Raw genomic sequence first — 9,425 nt, forward strand, 5'->3', positions numbered from 1 at the left:
GCTGTGGGAGAGGCAGGGAAGTCAGTGGGGATGGAAGGGGATGGATCCTGAGGAAAGGGGGGGGTGGTCTGTCAACGGGCTTCATCACAGAATGGTTGGGGTTGAAAGGGAACTCTAGAGATCGTCTAGTCCATCCCACCTGGAGAGCAGGGTTGAACCTCCAGCAGATCCCACAGGAACATGTCCAGATGGGTTTGGGATGTCTCCAGAGAAGGAGACTCCACCATGTCTCTGGGTAGCTCTGTCACCCTAAGTTCCTCCCCATGTTCCTCCTCACACTCAACAAGTTCCTCCTCAGGTGGAACCTCCAGCTGGTGCCCGTGGCCCCTTCTCCTGTCACTGACACCCCTGAGAAGAGCCTGGCCCCCCCTCCTGCCCCCCCTGCAGATCCTGACCAGCCTTGAGGAGACCCCCCCTCAGGCTCCTCCTCTCCAGCTCCACAGCCCCAGCTCCCTCAGCCTTTCCTCACGGGCCAGAGGCTCCAGCCCCTCAGCCCCTTGGTGGCCTTTCTGTACCCTCTCTAGCAGCTCCTTGGCCTTCTTGGGAGTCCAGGGAGGTGTCCCCACCAGCACAGCTTGAGGACAGGAGAACCCTGACCTGCTGCTCATGCTACAGGCTTGACTTGGATGGCTCACACTGAGGTTCTCCTCAACCATCACCCCCAAGTCCTTCTCCCCAGAGCTGCTCTCCAGCAGGTCCCCCCACCCTTTGCTGTCCCCTCTCCAGCAGCTCCTGGTCCTTCATGACCTGGGAACCTCCAAACTGGACCCACTTCTCCAGAGGTGCCCCCACCAGAGGGGCAGGAGAACCTCCCTGACCTGCTGCCCACACTCTTCCTGATGTCCCCAGGAGCACCAGGCTACGTTGCTGGCTCCTGGTCACCCTGTTGCCCACCAAGACCCCAAGGTCTTTGTCCCCAGAGCTGCTCTCCAGCAGGTCCCCCCCACCCTGTGCTGGTCCATGGGGTTGTTCCCCTGGTGAACCTCATGAGGTTCCTCCTCATCCACCTCTCCAGCCTGTCCAGGTCACTGGGTAGGACCACAGCCCTCTGGGGTGTCACCACCCCTCCAGTTTGGTCTCATGGAATCATTAAGGTTGGAAAAGACCATGAAGACCATCAAGTCCAACCCAACCCCAGCAACTAAACCATGTCCTCAAGTGCCACGTCCACATGTTTTTTGAAACCCTCCAGGGATGGTGACTCCACCTTGTGGGACGTGATGTTGGGTTTGGGTCTCAGCTCTGGGGAGCTGTGCCCACCTTGTGGGACGTGATGTTGGGTTTGGGTCTCAGCTCTGGGGAGCTGTGCCCACCTTGTGGGATGTGATGTTGGATTTGGGTCTCAGCTCTGGGGAGCTGTGCCCACCTTGTGGGATGTGATGTTGGGTTTGAGTCTCAGCTCTGGGGAGCTGTGCCCACCTTGTGGGACGTGATGTTGGGTTTGAGTCTCAGCTCTGGGGAGCTGTGCCCACCTTGTGGGACACGACAGGTACTCACAGAGGAGTAGGGTGGGCTGTATTCCCGGTACTTCCTGTGCCCCTTTTCCGTGGGGCTGAAGTCTGAGTCCTCACTGTAGTCAGAGAAGTCATCACTGGAGGACGCGTGGCGCTGGGAAGGAAGGAATTTTAAGAGGAAATCCAACTCTTTCCATCACAAAACCACCCTAATATCCCCCAGGAACCCCCTGGGTGGGTTATTTCCCTCCTCTCTTCCCAACCCTGCCTCACCTTGTGTTTGGATTTCCTCTTTTTCTTCGATCTCCTCTTCTCCTTCTCCCGCTCTTTCCGGCGTTTCCGCTTCATCCTCCGATGGGCCTTCTCCTCGTCCGAGTCGCTGTGGTGCTTCTCCCCCTTCTCCTTCCGACTCCTCTCTCTTGATGCTGATGGATCCTGGGTCTCCTCCCCTCCATCATCCTCCAGCTCCCCTTCCTCCAGCTCCCCATCCTCCCTGGAGAACAAAGAAGCACCTTTAATCCCCCTTTTTCAATTAAAAAAAAAAGAGAGAAAACCAATCGCGCTCCCAAATTCCTGGTTTTTTCCCATTTCTGGTGGGAAAGATCAACTCTCTTCATCTCCACCAAACAAAACTCCTCAAGTTCCAGAGCTAAACATGTCCAAGAAGCTTCTCACCAAGACACAACCCAAACCACAACGTTCTGGTGCTCAACTCTGACGTAACATTGGCGCAAAACCACGTGAAATTGGTGCAAATCTACATGAAATTGGGGCAAATCTACAAGAAATTGGGGCAAATCCACATGGAATCAGGGCAAATCTACATGAAATTGGGGTAAATCCACATGACATTGGGGCAAATCTACATGAAATTGGGGCAAATCTACAAGAAATTGGGGCAAATCCACATGAAAATCGGGCAAATCTACAAGAAATAGGGGAAAATCCACATGAAATTGGGGCAAATCCACACGAAATCGGGGCAAATCCACAAGAAATAGGGGAAAATCCACACGAAATTGGGGCAAATCCACATGAAATCGGGGCAAATCCACATGAAATTGGGGCAAATCCACACGAAATTGGGGCAAATCCACATGAAATTGGGGCAAATCCACATGAAATCGGGGCAAACCCACAAGAAATTGGGGCAAATCCACTCTAGGGACAGAAATTGGAGTTTCAACTCCAACGAGCAAAATGGGTGTTTTCCTCCACAGCCTCTCTGGGCAGCCTGGCCCAGGGCTCTGCCACCCGCTCAGGAAAGAAGTTTCTCCTCATGTTGAGCTGGAACTTCTTGTGTTGTCACTTGGTGCCGTTTCCCCTCGTCCTGTCCCAGGGCACCACTGAGCACAGACTGGCCCCTTCCTCACACCCACCCTGCAGGGATCTGTAGACATTCATCAGGTCCCCTCTCACTCCTCTCCAGACTGAGCAGCCCCCGGTCTCTCAGCCTTTCCTCATCAGACAGATGCTCCATCATCCCTGCAGCCTCCACTGGACTCTTCCCAGTCTATCCCTGTCCCTCTGGAACTGGGCAGCCCAGAACTGGACACAACTCTCCAAGTCAGGTCCCAGCAGGGCCAAGCAGAAGGGGAGAAGAACCTCCCTGGACCTGCTGGACACACTCTCTGTGATAGAGCCCAAGATGGTTCTCTTGGCCACCAGGGCACGTTGCTGTCCCAGGGATCACTTGGCCACCAGGACCCCAAGGTCCTTCTCCACGGGGATGCTCTCTAGGTCAACCCCTCATCCAGACTGCTCCTTGGTGTTTTTCCTCCCCAGGTGAAGGAACCTACACTTCTGTGGAACCTCCTGAGGTTTCTCTTTGCCCAGCTCTCCAGCCTGACCAGGTCTCCCTGAACAGCTCCAGGTGGATCAACCAAACCTCCCAGCTCCATAACTACCTAAGGAACTACCTAAAGTTACCACCACCATGACTATCACCTTGATCAACTGCCCTCGAGTTGTTGCAGCTTCACCTATAACCATGGGAAAGCCAAGGAGAAAATTCCTCCGGCCCAAATTAATTCAATCCAATTAAAAATGACTCTGGAAAAAACTTTCTCCAGCCTCATCGGGCAGAAATTATAGGACGTGCAGAAGTTCAACCACCTCCCTCATGTCTTCTCACTCTCAGGCTGTGATTTCAAAGCTCCTCCCCCCCCATCTGTAATTAAAACTTGGCTTTTAATTATTATTTTTAATAATCAATTATTTCGTTCCAATTAAATCTCACTCATCGAGCTCTTCAACCTGACCCCAAATTCCCATTTTATCTCATTTTCAAGGTGAAAATGAGTGGGAATGTTTTTTGTCCCAGTGTCCTCCAGGGTGGGAGCAAGACAAGATAAAAAAAACAGCAAGAAAATGAGCAGCAAAGAACTGAAATTGATATTTTTCAATTTAAATATTCGGTGTGTTCAAATCAAATCAGTGAAATCCCTGTCAAAGTCTCTCTTGGAATTTCTGCAAAAAATGGGATTTCTAGTTAAAAAAATTGGTTTGGGGATTAATTTTCCAGGATTGTGGCTTGATCAGTGATTTAATATTGGATGTTCTGGCCAAAAAAATTCAGTTAAAATGAAAATAATAAATTAAAATGCAATTAAAATTCCCTTTGGCAATATTTTTTTCTCTCCCAAGGGTCCTCCCTGGCTGGGGATCCCCTTGTTAAGGCCTTAATTGGAATTTTCAGGAGGGTTTAATGAGCCTTGGGTTTGCTTTGAGTCTGATTTGGAGGCTCCAAATAATCCACGTGGAAAATTGGGTGGTAAAAATTGATGGAAATGACAAAAAAACAAGGATCGACATTGATCCCCAGAGCAAAAAGCTCCAAATTTGGTGAAAATGACTCCAAAACCACTAAGAAAAGGGAGGAGACCAAAAGTTGAGCTGTTTAATGATTAATTATTCCATCAAAATGTGTCTCCTGAAGAAAAAAAAATGGGAGAAATTCTATTTATAGGGATAATAGACTCAATTAATGAGAATGGATTAATATTTTTAGGGTGGGAAACAGAATTTCCTGCTGGATTTTTCATTCTGGATTTCACAGAAATGAGACTAGGGGGTGGAATATTTAGCACTGGGAAAAGTTTTAGGGGAATATTAGAGGAATAGAATCTTAATATATTAATCTAATAATAAACTATTTAATAAATAAAAATAGAAATATATAATACATTAAATAGGTGATATACATCATACATTATATTAAGTGATAATCATGTAATAGTATAAATAATACATTTATAATATATATAACATGTATAATACATATAGTATTTACTACCTATATAGCATAAATTAATATATTAATGTAATAAATCTCATTGTTTTAATGCTAATTATTCCAGTTTTAATTATGCTTATTTTGGGGGAATATAATCCTAATTTATTAATACAATCTTATATTAATTTATAAGTAATAAGAATATATAATATGTTAGTACCTTATAGAATATAGGTTATATAGTAATATAATAATGGAATAGCCACATTCCTGGCTGGAATTGAGGTAAATCCTCTTCCTTATATCCCTAAAATTCACATATTTAAGGGAAGTTTCCATTGAGGGAAACATTGATCCCACTCCTGGCTGGAATTTGGATAAATCCTCATCCTTACATCCCTAAAATCCATTTTTAAGCCACATTCCTGGTTGGAACTGAGCTAAATCCTCATCCTGACACCCCAAAATCCCACGTTTTTAGGTTGTATTTATCCTAAGGGAAACCTTCAGCCCATTCCTACCTGGAATTGGGGTAAATCCTTCATGTGATATCCCCAAAAGCCACATTTTTAAGCCCTTCTTTGGCTACAATGGAGGCAAATTCCTCCGGCCTCACTGCTGATCCCCCAGCAACAAGGGTAAGAAATCTCAGGCCCTGGAATAAAAGACTCTGGAATTGCTGGAATTTGGGATAAAAAAGCCTGGTTGGACCTAAGGAGCCTCAAGAGGGAAAAAAAAATCAAGCCATTCCTGAAAAAAACGCCAATAAATCCACACAAAAACTTCCTGGTTGGTGCTTTGTTCCCAGAACTTGCTCTGGTTTTCCTGGGAAATGTGCTTTGGTGGGAAAAAAAGGTTGGAAAGGAGCTTGAATCTGGTGAAAAATGGGATGAAAAAGACAAGGAAAAGCCCCAAAGAAGTTTTAATTCTCTGCTCTGATTTAATTGTATTAAAAAATAAGAATATGATTTGTTGGATGGTCCAAATATGGGGCTTTGACTGGTCCAGTCAAACTGGCAGGAAAATTCCAGAAAATTCCTGGTATTCCTTCCATTGCTGCTTCTTTCATCCCTTAAAAAGGGAGAAAACGAAGCTCAAGTTTTCCAGGAGTTTGATTTTCTTAATTTTTCTGCCCTTTACAATTAATTTAAAGATGGATAAAAAATGAGCAGAGGCCCAAAAAATCCAGTTTGGATTTTTCAGGGAAAAAAAGTAAAAGAAGTATGGAAGTTTCAGGCACAAAATGAGTCAAAGAACAGAAGGAAATTAATAATTTAATATATTAGGGAGGAAAAATGGATGTTCTGAGGTCCCATCCTCTCCAAATTAAATATATTTTGTCTAAATCAGGAGGATTTTTAAGCTCCAATGGTGGAATTTTGGTCAAAGTGAGGAAATAAAATAGATTAAAAATAAAATAGAATCAAAAGAAAATAGAATCAAAACAAAATATAACCAGAATATAATAATTTGGGGGTGAAATGAAGGTGCAGGGACCAGAAAGGTCATTTAAAAGACATTGAAAACCATCAGTTCTCTAGAAATTAAAAATATTTTGGCCAAACCAGGAGGATTTTTGAGCTCTGATGGTGTAATTTTGGTCAAAGGGGGGAAAAATAGGTTAAAAATAAAATATCATCAAAATATAATAATTGAAGGGTGAATTTAAAGTGCAAGGACTAGGAGGGTTACTTAAAGATGCCTAAAACCATCAAATTACTTTCAAATTAAAAATATTTGGCCAAACCAGGAGGATTTTCAAGCTCTGATGGTGAAATTTTAGTCAAAGGGGGGAAGAAAATAGATTTAAAAGAAAATGGAATCAAAATCAAAGAAAAATAGATATAATTTGAAGGTGCAGGGACCAGAAGAGTCACTTAAAAGTTGCTTAAAACCATCCAATTACTTTCAAATTAAAAATATTTTGGCCAAATCAGGAGGATTTTCAAGCTCTGATGGTGGAATTTTAGTCAAAGAGGGGAAGAAAATAGATTGAAAACAAAATAGAATCAAAATATATATAATTTGGAGGTGCAGGGACCAGAAGAATCACTTAAAAGATGCTTAAAACCATCCAATTATTTCCAAATTAAAAGTATTTGGGCCAAACCAGGAGGATTTTCAAGCTTTAATGGGGATAAAGACAAGAGGGGATCAAAAAATCACCCCAATTTCACCCCATTTTTTATGTGCTTGAAGGGAACTTTTTCCCACCCCAGCTGAAGGGGTAAAAAAAAACCAACCCCAACTGTGTGGATTTAATGTCCAGGAATCAAAAAGAAATTAAATTAATTGGAGGAGAAGGGGGAAGGGGGGAATTCCCAACACTGTGTTTTGAGGTTGGTGTGAGGAAGAAACTGGAGCCTTTTTTTTTTTCCTCTTTTTGCTGTTTTTTTGAGCACTTTCAGGGGCAAGAAAAGGAACAAAAGGGGGAAAACCTAAGGAGCTTTGTCACAACCTGGGTGCTTGCACTGTATGTCGCGACAGACCCTCATTATCCCGACATGAGGAGGGGAGAAGGGAGGGGTTTGGGACATGTGTGCTGACATTCGGGTGCTTTACCACCTTTTCTTTTTCTTTGACACACTTTAAACAAACTTTTTATCACTTTTTTTTTTTTTGCTGCTTTACAGACCAAAAATGGGTTTGGTTGGGTTTTTTTTTTTGTCCCATGGGGTCATTTTTCCATGGAATTGAGGCTGGAGTTGGGAAGTTTTTTAACCTCAGTGCTACTGAACTGTCACAACAGACATTTTTTGGGGGGAGGGGAGGTAAATTGTGTTTTAAAGATGGATAAAAAATGAGCAGAGGCCCAAAAAATCCAGTTTGGATTTTTCAGGGAAAAAAAGTAAAAGAAGTATGGAAGTTTCAGGCACAAAATGAGTCAAAGAACAGAAGGAAATTAATAATTTAATATATTAGGGAGGAAAAATGGATGTTCTGAGGTCCCATCCTCTCCAAATTAAATATATTTTGTCTAAATCAGGAGGATTTTTAAGCTCCAATGGTGGAATTTTGGTCAAAGTGAGGAAATAAAATAGATTAAAAATAAAATAGAATCAAAAGAAAATAGAATCAAAACAAAATATAACCAGAATATAATAATTTGGGGGTGAAATGAAGGTGCAGGGACCAGAAAGGTCATTTAAAAGACATTGAAAACCATCAGTTCTCTAGAAATTAAAAATATTTTGGCCAAACCAGGAGGATTTTTGAGCTCTGATGGTGTAATTTTGGTCAAAGGGGGGAAAAATAGGTTAAAAATAAAATATCATCAAAATATAATAATTGAAGGGTGAATTTAAAGTGCAAGGACTAGGAGGGTTACTTAAAGATGCCTAAAACCATCAAATTACTTTCAAATTAAAAATATTTGGCCAAACCAGGAGGATTTTCAAGCTCTGATGGTGAAATTTTAGTCAAAGGGGGGAAGAAAATAGATTTAAAAGAAAATGGAATCAAAATCAAAGAAAAATAGATATAATTTGAAGGTGCAGGGACCAGAAGAGTCACTTAAAAGTTGCTTAAAACCATCCAATTACTTTCAAATTAAAAATATTTGGCCAAATCAGGAGGATTTTCAAGCTCTGATGGTGGAATTTTAGTCAAAGAGGGGAAGAAAATAGATTGAAAACAAAATAGAATCAAAATATATATAATTTGGAGGTGCAGGGACCAGAAGAATCACTTAAAAGATGCTTAAAACCATCCAATTATTTCCAAATTAAAAGTATTTGGGCCAAACCAGGAGGATTTTCAAGCTTTAATGGGGATAAAGACAAGAGGGGATCAAAAAATCACCCCAATTTCACCCCATTTTTTATGTGCTTGAAGGGAACTTTTTCCCACCCCAGCTGAAGGGGTAAAAAAAATCCTCCAACTGTGTTGTGGATTTAATGTCCAGGAATCAAAAAGAAATTAAATTAATTGGAGGAGAAGGGGGAAGGGGGGAATTCCCAACACTGTGTTTTGAGGTTGGTGTGAGGAAGAAACTGGAGCCTTTTTTTTTTTCCTCTTTTTGCTGTTTTTTTGAGCACTTTCAGGGGCAAGAAAAGGAACAAAAGGGGGAAAACCTAAGGAGCTTTGTCACAACCTGGGTGCTTGCACTGTATGTCGCGACAGACCCTCATTATCCCGACATGAGGAGGGGAGAAGGGAGGGGTTTGGGACATGTGTGCTGACATTCGGGTGCTTTACCACCTTTTCTTTTTCTTTGACACACTTTAAACAAACTTTTTATCACTTTTTTTTTTTTTGCTGCTTTACAGACCAAAAATGGGTTTGGTTGGGTTTTTTTTTTTGTCCCATGGGGTCATTTTTCCATGGAATTGAGGCTGGAGTTGGGAAGTTTTTTAACCTCAGTGCTACTGAACTGTCACAACAGACATTTTTTGGGGGGAGGGGAGGTAAATTGTGTGCTTTTGTGACTTTTTTTGGGGGGGAGGGGGGTCTTTTTAAACATTCACATGTTTAAACTCTAGAGGGGAGGACTCTGCTTGGTTTTGTACACACAGACTCAGCTCTTACCAGCTCAGGACTTGGTTGGCTGGGAAATGGGGGGGAAAAGGGGGGGAAATAAATTGAATTAGTCAATAAAAGAGCTTTACTTACCAACCCAACATGACATGGATAACAAACCTCCTCAGAGATAAAAGACTAATGGGTAAAAACAGCTTTTTTTTGCCCTCCCTGAGAGTGGGAAAGGCAACAACTCTTTTTTTTTTAATAAAGATATA

This window comes from Chaetura pelagica, unplaced genomic scaffold (genome assembly GCF_000747805.2).
Source record: "Chaetura pelagica isolate M959 unplaced genomic scaffold, ChaPel_1.0 scaffold1308, whole genome shotgun sequence".
In the NCBI taxonomy this organism is placed as follows: Eukaryota; Metazoa; Chordata; class Aves; order Apodiformes; family Apodidae; genus Chaetura; species Chaetura pelagica.